The 12,380-nt window shown below is 44.6% G+C and overlaps 1 protein-coding gene across 2 annotated transcripts in view; it reads left to right on the top strand.

Annotated features, from left to right (window-relative positions):
- The first annotated feature begins 233 nt into the window (after positions 1-233).
- The window catches only part of WIPF1 (WAS/WASL interacting protein family member 1), a 129,945-nt gene continuing 117,798 nt past the window's right edge, over positions 234-12,380 (top strand). For both annotated transcript variants that reach the window (XM_044933579.2, XM_044933575.2), the window contains exon 1: positions 234-403. The gene's annotated coding sequence lies outside the window, so the exon portion shown is untranslated. The remainder of the gene's footprint in view (positions 404-12,380) is intronic.

Consider the following 12,380-nt stretch of genomic DNA (forward strand, 5'->3'; position numbering starts at 1 on the left):
CCCTTCCAGTTCCCGCTCCTCTGCAAGCACAAGGGAGGTGGACGGAGCGACGCACGAGCCCCAGCCTCCTAATCGCCCCACTCCTGTCGTGTACCTCGGGGCTCGCCAGTCTGTGGGACGCAGAGCCTCAGCCCCAGGGAGCGCGGGCGCGGCGCACAGAGAGGCGGGCGAAGGGCCGGCGGCGGCCTCGCAGCGCGTCCACATGTGGCGGGGCCGCGGGGCGGGGTGGGGGGAGCCGAGGGGGAGGGTTTACATCCAGCGAAGTTCCCGGATGGTCTCAGCCTCCCGGCTCTGAGCGCTTTTCCTGCCCGGCCGGCTCAGCCCTGCGGACCAGGGAGAAGTTTCCCAGAAAAAAATGCCCGGCGCGCCGCGGGGCCCTGGAGCCGCACGGAGCCGCTGCTCGGTAAGGGACGCGCCGCCGCCGCCGCCGAGGGTGCGATCGGGCTCCGGGGACTCAGAGCAGCGCCCTTGGAGACCCTCGCAGCCGCCGGGGACCCGGGGGAGGGGTTGGACTGGACGGCGGGGCTGGGCAGCGCGGCTCGGCGCCGGGTGGGCGCGGGCGGGGGCCGGAGGAACGTCGGGGCTGCGTCCGCTGCGGGCGGGGTTGAGGGCGCGCGGTCTCCCGAGGGGCGCGACTCGGGCCCAGCGGATCACGCGTCCTCCGGGTGCCGGCGGGTGGGGGAAGAAGGGGCCGCGGACCGGTGGGCTCCGGACGCGGGCGTTTTCAGGGCTGGGCGCGCTGCTGGGCTCTGTCTAGCCTGGGGCCGCCCAGGGGTCTCGCCCCTCGCTCGCGCCGTAGGTACCCGCTGCAGGGGCTTCGCGGGATGCGCTGGGGCGCGACTCCCCCTACTGCTTCCCAGCCCCAGCGCAGGCGGGTGGGGGCTTTCGGGCATCCCCAGGGCCAGTTCCTGCTCTGGAGCCGCCTCGCCTTCTTCGCTAGGGAATTGTGCCCATCCCGCAATTCAGATTCCCCAACTGTCCTCCCGCCGGGTGCCCCAGACTGCTGCTCGCGCCCCGGGCGCGCGTTCGATGTGTGCGGCGACCTTAGAGGACTTCCAATCCGTGTCAGCGCTTTTCTCCCTGGGCCTCTCCCGAACTTTCCGGACAGCTTCGCTGCAATCTCACTCCCTCTGTTTCTTCTTTTTAAAAAAGAGAACAGTTAAAGTTGCAAGAGTAAGTAAAAGAAACCAGCTGACCCAGTCAGGGTGACCCAAATCTTCAGTTCGTGGTTAGACTTTGAACTTTTTGAGATTAACAAAGGGTGTGTCGGTGAGGAACCGAGCCTGGCTAGATCCTCTGGTCCTGCTGGATCCCGGAGTAATACATATTCCTTCCTGGACTCCTGACTTTATCTCAGTTCTCTGGGATGCCTCTCAGGTTGTCAGCAGTAACTGGATGGACTTGGTCCCTCTTTCTGAAAATTGTGTCACTGTTGTCTCTTGGATGGTCACTGGACCGCTGGCCGTGGCTAGTCGCAGACTTAAGGCGGTGCAGCCACGGAACCCTGGACAGAGTCCCGCCCGTGGTGGGTTTTCTTTTGCCAGTGTCCCAACACAGTTCCAAAACAATACTGTAGCTTCATTTTGAGTCATTGGCATATTTTTCCCTTTCAAAAATGCCTTTTTCTGTAACGGATAAAATAACTGCAAAGAATTTTCATTAGGCCATCAGTGTGTGTGTGCTCAATCGTGGCCATTGCTTTGCAGCCTTATGGACTGTAGCTGGCCAGGCTCTTCTGTCCATGGAATTTTCCGGACAAGAATTCTTGAGTGGGTTGCCATTCCCTTCTCCAGGAGATCTTCCGGACCTAGGGGTTGAAACTACCCCTCCTGCATTGGCAGGCATTTTCTTTATTTACCACCAGTGTCCCCTGGGAAGCCCTAACCCTTCTTTGGGGTGCTTATAACTCTGCCTTCCACTCTTGCTGTGTATCTTTACCTGCCTGATATCCCCTGGTTGAGTCTCTCAGGGACTAAATCCTCAGCCACTTGTTGAGTGGAATTGTGCAGACTAGACTCTGCAGATGATGTTAAAATCATCTTCTTCCTTGGGACCTACCCAACCTTTGCCATAGCTTTGGTTCTCTGAGCAGCACCTAAACTCTTAGGTTTGTGTGATGTAGAACAGGAAGATTTGTAAGCAGTTAAGATCAGATTCTGATACATTTAGAGACAATGGGGTTACTTCAGGGGTGGAGATTCATGCCTTCTTTCACTTGATTGTTCATTTCACCAATTAAGTGTCTACTGTGTGTTCAACCACTTTCTGGTTGCTTAGGCATATCATGGGCTTTCCTGGTACCTCAGATGGTAAAGAATTCACTTGCAATGAGGAAGACATGGGTTTGATCCCTGGGTTGGGAAGATCTCCTGGAGAAGGGAACAGCTACCCACTCCAGTATTCTGGCCTGGAGAATTCCATAGACAGAGGAGCCTGGCAGGCTATAGTCCGTGGGCTCACAGAAGAGTTGGACAAGACTGAGCGACTATCACTTTCACTTTAGGCATATCATGCATGTTTGGGATGCCTTGAGCCTCACTTATCTCATCCAAGAATTGGGGTTGATTATCTTTGCTCTTCCTGCATCTCTTGGTGTGAGGATCAAGTGGAATAGTGACAATGACACGTGAAACAGCAAAAAGCACAGCACAGGGCAGTGACGAGAAGGTGAGGTGCCTCTACCTTTTAAATATACTATCTTGTACTATCTCAGTTGCCCAGGCCAGAGATGAGCCCGCTTTTGGGGGAAGTATTTCTTATTTGGTCTGTGTCACTGCCTTAAATATTTCGGGATGGTCCTCACTATGGTTGTAATTCTAGGAACATATAGGGTTTTTACATTGCACATCAGGAGAACAGAATTAAACGCAAGTGCCTTTTTGTTGCTGTTGCTGTAACCCCTTCACTTTTAAGCATCTGTTGTTTGGAATCCTGTCTCCCAGCCATCATCTTCCTGAAGCCCACCCTCCCATGAGGTCTACCAGATTCCTCATGATTTTCATATAGAGGTTTCTCTACCACCGTGCCCCAGCAATCCACAATTATGCTACAGTGCTGGAAGGTTGGAGAAGGCAATGGAAATCCACTCCAGTACTCTTGCCTGGAAAATGCCATGGACGGAGGTGCCTGGTGGGCTGCCGTCTGAGTCGGACATGGCTGACGTGACTTAGCGGCGGCAGCAGCTGGAAGGTTTGATGGGCCTGGTGAATAAGCAGGACCCACATATGTGAATCAAGTCACAGTTGAAAACAAGCAAGATGCTCATTTGGCATTGAGGGTTCCTTTTGGGGATCACTGTTGTGCTCTGTGTCGGGGGAGAAGAAGAGACCTGACTCAGAAGGAGGTGGAATTTGGCCCTGAACGCTTACCTTCTGGTGGAGATGAGATACTGTCTTGAACAGCAGGAATGCAGGGGAGAATTTGGTAAATAAGATGAAAAAAAGGTACAGATCAAATACAGGGGATGTAGACGAGAATGAAATTACTTCCAGCTGGAGGGAGTCAGTCTCCCCTCATTTGTCCATCTAACAAGTATTTAAAGTGTCTGCCATGTGCCAGGCCTGGGGAGATTCATGGGCATGTGTACACTGTGTTCCATCTTCCTTGCTCCAGTCAAGGAAACGTGCAGCTGTCTCCTCCCTGGAAGAAATAAACACTTTCTTACCCGCTTCATTGCCCAGCCCAACATCTATCAATTGTTCCTTACTGTGTAGAGATTGCGATCAGGTTAAAATAATTAACTCTGTTTCTTGTATACTTGGGAATAATAAAAACTCAGAGGCTCACCAATTCCCCAGAATACCTTCAATTAGTTGAGTAATGCTTTGCCATCTAGCACACTTTAACCAGTATTGAAGTATTCGGTCCTTAGTCAAGGGTGTGACTTCTAGAGTCTTGATTCTATAAGGCTGGGGTGAGGCCCAGGAATCTATTTTTGAAAGCCCCCCAGGTGGTACTGATGTCATACCACCTTCGAAGTTCCGTAAAGGTAAAAGCATGGGCCAGGACGTCAGGCAGAGCTTCCAGTCCCAGCTCTGTCTTTTACATGTCCTGGAACTTATGCTTCTTTATCTTTAGCATTAGAGTAAACATCTCTGCCTTTGGAGTTGTGCTGAGGGCCGGATGACATCATGGATGTGTGTCACTTGGCAGATTATCCAGCACAGTGCTGCTGCTAGGTATCTGTGGATCTTTATTATTGTCAGTGTTAGCTTGTGCAGAACACTGGGTTGGTATTCTCCTTTCCATATGGAAATACAAAAAGAGCCTAAACACAGGAACTGCTTTTTATATAAATTACCATGTAATAATCCCTCAGCCGTCTGTAGTCATCTGAGTGTTTCACAGTGATCACCTCATGGATTCTGTTCATAGCTGCGGAGGAGGGATGTTACAGAGGAGAATGTCAGTATGGGCGGAAGTCGGGCTGCCAGCCTGTGGTATCTGCTTAGCCACTCGAGCTGCTCACCGAGACGACCAGGGCAGCTAAAGGTGGGGGGCAGCAGTGGGGTGGGAGGAGAGTGCTACCTCCTGCCACTTTGGCACCGGGAAGTACCAGGGTAACGTTTTGTGGTGGTCGGTCACACAGTGGTCATTGTCCACGTGGGATGACCAGGGGGTCTGCCTGCTCCAGGCTGAGCTGCTTTGATCACAGGTACAGCACCCACGTCCACAGGGTGGGGTAGCACTGCTCTCATCTTCTCTGATGGCCAAGCCTGCTCGGCGTCGCAGGCTTCAGGTCAGGCATCCATACTTGGGGAGAAGTCAAAAATAATTGAGTTTGCTAATAATCAGTAAAAGAACATAGCTAAAGTAAGTAAACAGGCGACAGAATCATCTACAATTTTCATTAGTTCAGAGGTTTCAGAAACATGGTTCATATTGTAAAACCATGTTGCTGTGATGTTGTATGAGTAGTCATCCCTCGGTATCCAAGGAGGATTGGTCCAGGACCTCCTGTGGAGACCAAAGTCTGCAGGCATGGAGGGCTGACTGTAACATTTTAGTATTGCCTACTAGCCACCAGGCTTCCCTGGTGGCTCAGATCGTAAAGAATCTGCCTGCAATGCAGGAGACCTGGCTTCAATCCCTGGGTTGGGAAGATCCTCTGGAGGAGGCACGGCAACCCACTCCAGTATTCTTGCCTGGAGAATCCTATGGACTGAGCAGCCTGGCGGGCTACAGTGACGAAGAGTCAGACACAACTGAATAACTGAGCATACACTGCTGCTGCTAAGTCCCTTCAGTTGTGTCCGACCGACTCTGTGCGACCCTATGGACGGCAGCCCACCAGGCTCCCCCGTCCCTGGGATCCTAGTGATATATTTTTTAACTCTTCTATTAAGCCAGCTTTCCAGTGTTGCTCAGTTTTTTCATTTTAATTTCCTTTTATCACTTAGTTGTAGTAAAGTGAATCAAATTTTCAAAATTTTCTATGATCTAGCCCAAATTTTATGAAATCTTCCTTCCTCCTTCCCTCCCCCCTTTCCTTTCCTTTCTTTCTTTAACATTATCATTTCCTATGTGTTTGTTTTAATTTAATCATTTAGTAGTCACATAACTCTGTTAGGTAGATTCTATACATATATGTGGAGCCTGAGATCCAGAGAAGTTAGGTATCTTGCCCAAGGTCATGGAGGTAGTGACAGAACTTGTAAAGCCTGGGGCAGTCTGATTCCACACTCTGCATTTTTAACCCTTAACTTCCCCTTCTGCCATATTATACAGTACCTTTCACGTTGTGGACTCCAGCCAAAGATTCTTTTCCATCCCCATCTGTATGTCTCTGCATTCTGTTGACACTACCCTTCTTTTCACATGTATGTTGAGTCCTATAGATTCTTCAAATAGTCCACAAGTACTTGTTGAGAAGAAAGATTGCAGACTTTGCTAATACTCAGTAAAAGAAAGAATTCCCTGGAGAAGAAAATGGCAACACATTCCAGCATTCTTGCCTGGAGAATCCCATGGACTGAGGAGCCTGGTGGGCTACAGTCCATGGGGTCACAAGAGTCAAACACGACTTGGAGACTAAACCACCCAAAAGAAGAATTAGCTAAAATAAACAGGAGACACAATCACCGACGAATTTTAGTGGTTTCGATGAATATGGTTCACATTGTAAAAACATGCTGAAATGCTTAAGAAAAGCTGAAATGCTCTCCTAGAGTTTGTTTCTTCCCTCTTAGTAAATTCTAAAGGCAGTCTGGGCCTCACCTGTGTCTCAGAATCCTCTTTATTCTGTTTTGGATTCATTTGCATGTGCTTTTTTTCTTTTTCCTTGTTAGATTGGAAACTCTCTGGAGGCAATAAATTAAAAAAACCTAAATTCTCTCAGAAATAGTAGGTTCTCAATTAGCATTTGTTGAATGGCAGTTTATTTGTGCCACTCTGGTTGTGAAATTTGAAGTGAGCGAATTTTTTTATGACGGCAAAGTAGATCTTGATGTTGGTTTCTGAAGATGCTGGGGAGCAAGTTTCATTTCTTTCTAAGAGTGATTTCATCCTTCACCATGACTGATCTGTGTACAACATTACTTTTTATCACATACATAATTATCTTTAAATGCTGTTTATCTGTATATCTTCCAAGTTGAATAATAACAATAATCCTAATAATAAAGAAATGAGATTGTGGTCTGGTGGGGAATATGGGAATTATTATTGTAGAACTTAAGAAGTAACATTTCCTGATCTAATACCTGTATGTGGTTCATTTCCACATTAGTGAGATTTTGGACTCTCCCACCCACCAATTTTTCCATCTTTTTCTTTTCTTTTTTTTTTTTTACATCACTTGAGATGTGAAACTTGAGAAAGGAGTATAAGCAAAATTGAAGGACACTAGCCTCTCCCCAGACTGCCACAGATTCTTTTGTATTTGGAAGATATATAGTTCTCTTAGGTAAGAGCTGTCTGCAGGAGGAAGGAAATTGTGAATAAAATGGAAAATTGAGGTCCAAATAGTTTCCTGAGCCAGAGGAGTCAATTACAGTTTTAAATAAAAGTTAGTTTTATATAATTTCTATTTTTCTTAAGGCAACACACATCTATATATGTTTCTGTATATTTATGTTGTTGTTGTCGTTGTTCAGTCGCTCAGTCGTGTCCGACTCTTTGCTACCCCATGGACTGCAGCACCCCAGGCTTCCCTGTCCTTCACCATCTCCTGGAGCTTGCTCAAACCCATGTCCATTGAGTCGGTGATGCCATCCAGCCATCTCATCCTCTGTCGTCCCCTTCTCCTGCCTTCAGTCTTTCCCAGCATCAGGTCTTTTCTAATGAGTTGGCTCTTCACATCAGGTGGCCAAAGTATTAAAGTTCCATCAGTCCTTCTAATGAATATTCTGGATTGAATATCTATGCACGTTGACATTATTTAAATTTAATTTTCTCTCATAGACAGTACTTGATTACCTTAAATATTGTATATGTAATGCATACACCTTACCTCACTGTAACAGCTAAACACGGTTTGATTACATCCCTCCTGTTCTCCCTCCTCCACTCCCCTTATTCGAGACTGTGTTTTATGGATATTTGCATTTTGATTGCCTGATTTTTTCAGTATTTCTTGGACATATTGCTACTATGTTGTTAGTAGCTGCGTGGCATTCTACTGTTGGGTGAATATATATGCCTGTTCACTGACCATCTTCCCAGCTGTTAGCTCTTGCTAATGATGCCCAGACAACTAGTCCACTGAGTCAAGTTAAAGAAGCAGCCAATTCAGTGACAGCATCAGTATAATTATAAAACAGACCAAATGAGCAGTTAGTTGAATTTCTTGCTCTTCAACTACTTGTGTGTCACCTAGCCCATTTCTGAAACTTCCCAAGCATTTTTCTATAGACATAAACAGGAGATAAGATCTCTTGACTGAAGATTTAGGCCTGGGAAGGACCAAGAAAGAAATCTGACTACATCTTAGAATGATGTCATTTTAAAGTGTTGAATATGTTAACAAATAATATTTCAGGAAACTGGGAAACTTTTTTTCCCTTAGGCATGGGGGAATAGATTTTGAAAGCAGAGAACCTTTAGACTTTGGAGAATATCTTGAGAAAACGTGTACCCTAGCTGTTTTTTTTTTTTAAAAAATGTAAACAGTGAGATCATCGTCTTAACCACAATAACCTTGTGTTATGGGGATGGATATTTAAAGAGTGGAGGCAGTCAGATCAGCCCAAGATAAAAGGGGAAAGAAATGGGCTCTTCTTGAAGAGGCTTATATAATGTAAGCAGAACATATACATGCTGTGGGAGGGACTTTCAGGAAAGACTAGGGTGATGGATGGGGAGAAAAGGGGGCGGGCAGGAAGGATAAAAGACAAAACCACTTATCTTTCCCAAGCCCCAGAAGGCAGGCTGAGGAACACTAAGTTGAGTTTTCAGGTGATACTGAAATTTCTAATTCAAAAATTGAGTAACTAGAAAAAGGCAAAAGAGTTGAGGTCTTTTTAAAGAAAATCTTTCAAAAGTAGTAATTTACTTTAGCAGTGCCTTTTCCAATCTATCAAAGCCAGAATTTGATTGCCATGCATAGTTTTAAACAGGGGTCCCCAACCTGTACTTTCCTTGTAGCTCAGCTGGTAAAGAATCTGCCTGTAATTCAGGAGACCTGGGTTTGATTCCCCGGGTTGGGAAGATCCCCTGGAGAAGGGAAAGGCTACCCACTCCAGTATTCTGGCCTGGAGAATTCCAGGGACTGTATAGTCCATGGGGTCGCAAAGAGTCGGGGACATGAGTGAGCGACTTTCACTTTCACTTTTTCCCCAACCTCTGGAGTCTAATGCCTAATGGTCTGAGGTGTAGATGATGTAATAATGGTAGAAATAATGTACACAATACATGTAAAGCACTTGAATCATCCCCAAATCATCTCCTACTTCCCAGTCTGTGGAAAAGTTGTCTTCCACAAAACTGGTCTCTGGTACCGGAAAGGTTGAGGATTGATGGTAAGATATAACCCAAAGCATCTCAGATTTTGTGAGTAAAATTCCACATTGTTCTTTCCCCTAGAGTTTTAGCACTGTTAAAAAAAAAAGCCTCACATGTTATTTGAGACAAAATTAAAAGTTAGATCATTGTTAAAATTGGGAATTACTTTACTTTGTGTGATACTTTACAAAGCTGTTGGAGCTAGAACCTTATTAATTAAATAGTGTAAACCTTCCCCGTTAATCTTCTCCCTTTGATGAGGAACTGGGAGAACAAAAAGAAAAAACAATTCTCAAGTTGGTTAAAGGACTGTACAGGAGTTATTATGGTATTATTTTCACTGTAGCATTCCTTTCAGTATAGGATTGTTGTATACATCATCTCTACTGTGATGAAACATGTCCCTTTTGTTAACCACCAAGCCAGGTGCTCAGTCTTTATAATTTGGTCTTTGCTTCCTTGTTTTTGCTGAAAATGTGTTTCTTATCACTTAAAAAAATAAATTATAGTTTTTACCTTATTGAGCTTATTAAAGTATTATGTGCTTGACATAAATAAATGAGAAAGCAGTATACAAAGAAAGAGTTTATAAGTTTTCTCCTATGTCTCTCAAATCTAACCACTCGAGGTAATTGATATTATCAATTTGGGATATGCCCTTCTTTTTCTCTTTGCTTATAAAACTATATAGAAATATATATGTAAATATATCTTTCTATTAAGAATAGAAACATTATACACATTAGGTTACATGATTTTTAAATTATGGTATATTGACATATAACATAAGTTTGAGGAATTCAACACATTGATTTGATTCACTCATATATTGTAATATATTACCACCATAAGTTCGCTAATACCTCCATCATGTCATGAAGTTATCATCTTTTTTAGTGTTGAAATCATTTAAGATCTAGTCTCTTAGCAACTTTTAAGTATTTAAAGAAATGTTAACTGTAATCACAATCCTGTTCATTAAATCCCTAGAGTTTACTCATCTTCCCACTGAAACTTTATAACCTTTAACCAACATGCCACGGTTCTCTTACTCCCTCCCCGCAGCAGCCCCGGTAACCATCATTCTACTCTCTGTTTCTACAAGTTCAACTTTTTTCAGTTTCCACATACAAGTGAGATGATACAGTATCTGTCTTTTTTGGAGTTGTTTCACTTAGCATAATGCCTTCACGATTCATCCATGTTTTCACAAATGGAAGGATTTCTTTCTCTCTCTTGGCTGAATAATATTCCAGTTACGTGTGTGTAAGACAGAGATTGTCTGTATCCATTCATCCATTGATGGACACTTGTTTCCTTATCTTGGCTATTGTAAAGAATGCTACAATAAACATGGAGGTGAAGATATCTTTTTGATATCCACAAGAGTATTTTTTCACGTAACAGAACATTACAGACGTTCCCTCCAAATTAAAAATTCATTTATATTATGGCTGATTAATATTCCATAATTTAACCATTCAAATTGTTTCAAGTTTTGTGTTACTGCAGGTCTTCCCTGTACATCCGTGTGTTCTGAACAGAAGCTTTGATTTCTGTCAGAGTCCCTAGAGTTAAGGTATTACTTGCTAAAAGCTGTAGTAATTCAGTCTTACTAAAACTATTTGAAAATATCTGCTTCCCCACATCCTTGCCAATGTAATTCATTTTAGAAGTATAAACTTTATAATCTCTTTTTCCTGTTTTGTTTCACATTATTTCTTTCGGGAGCACTTGTCACTTTAAAAAAAAAAAAAAAATCCATTCATTTGAATTATTCATGCCCTCTCTTTTCCTGAAGTTTCCAAGGTGCATATGGTCTGTCTTCTAGACCTGGAGAAGAGAGGCTTCAGCCTAAACTCACCGAGCTTAACTGTTCTGTATTGAAATGAAACAAAACAGTTGATATCTGCATATAACAAAGTAAATATAGATCTTTTGATTCCAGTTTTCTCTTTGTGAAATATGTAAGAAATTGTCTCAGGAACTATAAATGTTTTAACAGGAAAACATGGAAACTTATAAAATGCAAAGATGGGAAATTTTAAAGGAGTTTTAAGCTTGCACAACTAACTGGGTTTCCCTCTTGACTCTTAAAGTCTGAAAACAAACATTCTTTGGGAGCATTAGTTATAAGTTACGCTGAATTACATCAAGAGGAAAAAGTGAATCATGGCAGATAGGAATTTAGACCTGGAGTGTGAGTGAAAGCCCCTGCTCTTATGCTTCTGCTTGTTTTTCTGGGAGGTGAGGCTCGATTCCACTGCTCCTGTCCTTGTAGTTGCTGAGTTCATTATAAAATTATTTGTATATAACTCCAGCAGTACATTGACTAATCAGAAACAGCTGTACAACTGGATTCATTTATATGAACAGAATAGCTAAATCAATCCGCAAAATTTCTTGTATTCGATGAGGTTGGGCCAACATTGTGTAGCCCAGAATAATAACAGTGCTTTGTAACTAACCTGACACAGATGGCAAAAAGATTGTGTCTGGGCAGCAGACGTTGGAACTGAAAATTAAGAAACCTTGCGAGCCCTTGATGTCTGCCATAATAAATTGTTGCTGTCTTTTTAATGTGAGTGTTTTAAAGGCTAGGAAACTTCATGAAGGGACGTCCTGTTTAGGAAAGAACACATCTGAATTGGACCCTCTGAGAGCTGTGTCTCCTGAATGAGGTGGAATTGTCCAGATCAGTGTCCCTGGAAAGATAAGTTTGTACTTCCTGTCAAACTGTCAGGGCCAAAATAAGCCAAGGGCCTCCTGCTGGGAAATGACCACAGACCAGATGGGCTCACTGGCATGTCTACCTGGAGGGAGCCTCACTGCCTTAGGGAGAAACACATGGTCCCCAGTGAGACTGAGGCTGAAGTCCTGGCATAACATAGCCAGAGGAATTCCTCAGAATGTGTGTCCTTTTGCAGAGCCCAAAGGTCCACAGGAGCTGTGTGAGCTCAAAGAATGCAACCTCGTCCATATGCTTCTCACAGTTAGTCTTAAGGCGGACTTCATTGCAGTCAGGTGTGAGGTCTGATGAGAACAGAAAGATCTCTAGACCCTGAGTCTGCAGGGCTGGCCCAGTCCTCCAGGACTCTGTACTCTCTACCTCTCAGAAACACAGGTCTTTCTCAAGGCCAGAAATCCGCTGGCCCCCAACTAGCCAGAGTCCTAAGGCCGGACTGGGTTCTGGGTACCTGCTTGGCCTTGGTAGGGAAATGCATTAGGTTTTAGCCAAAGTGACAGTGAGGGAAGGTGGTGCCCGGGGGGAACTGGGCACTGATCACAGTTTGGGGATTTGCAAACACTCATCTTCTTGGGGCTCCCATATGCTGTTGCCTGAGGGCATGGGTCCCTACTGCCCTACCCTCACTTTCATTCTGCCCCTGTTTTGGATATCCCTCAATCCTCAGAGATAGACTCTTGAATGTAAGTCACTT

Source organism: Bubalus bubalis, chromosome 2 (genome assembly GCF_019923935.1).
Source record: "Bubalus bubalis isolate 160015118507 breed Murrah chromosome 2, NDDB_SH_1, whole genome shotgun sequence".
NCBI lineage: Eukaryota > Metazoa > Chordata > Mammalia > Artiodactyla > Bovidae > Bubalus > Bubalus bubalis.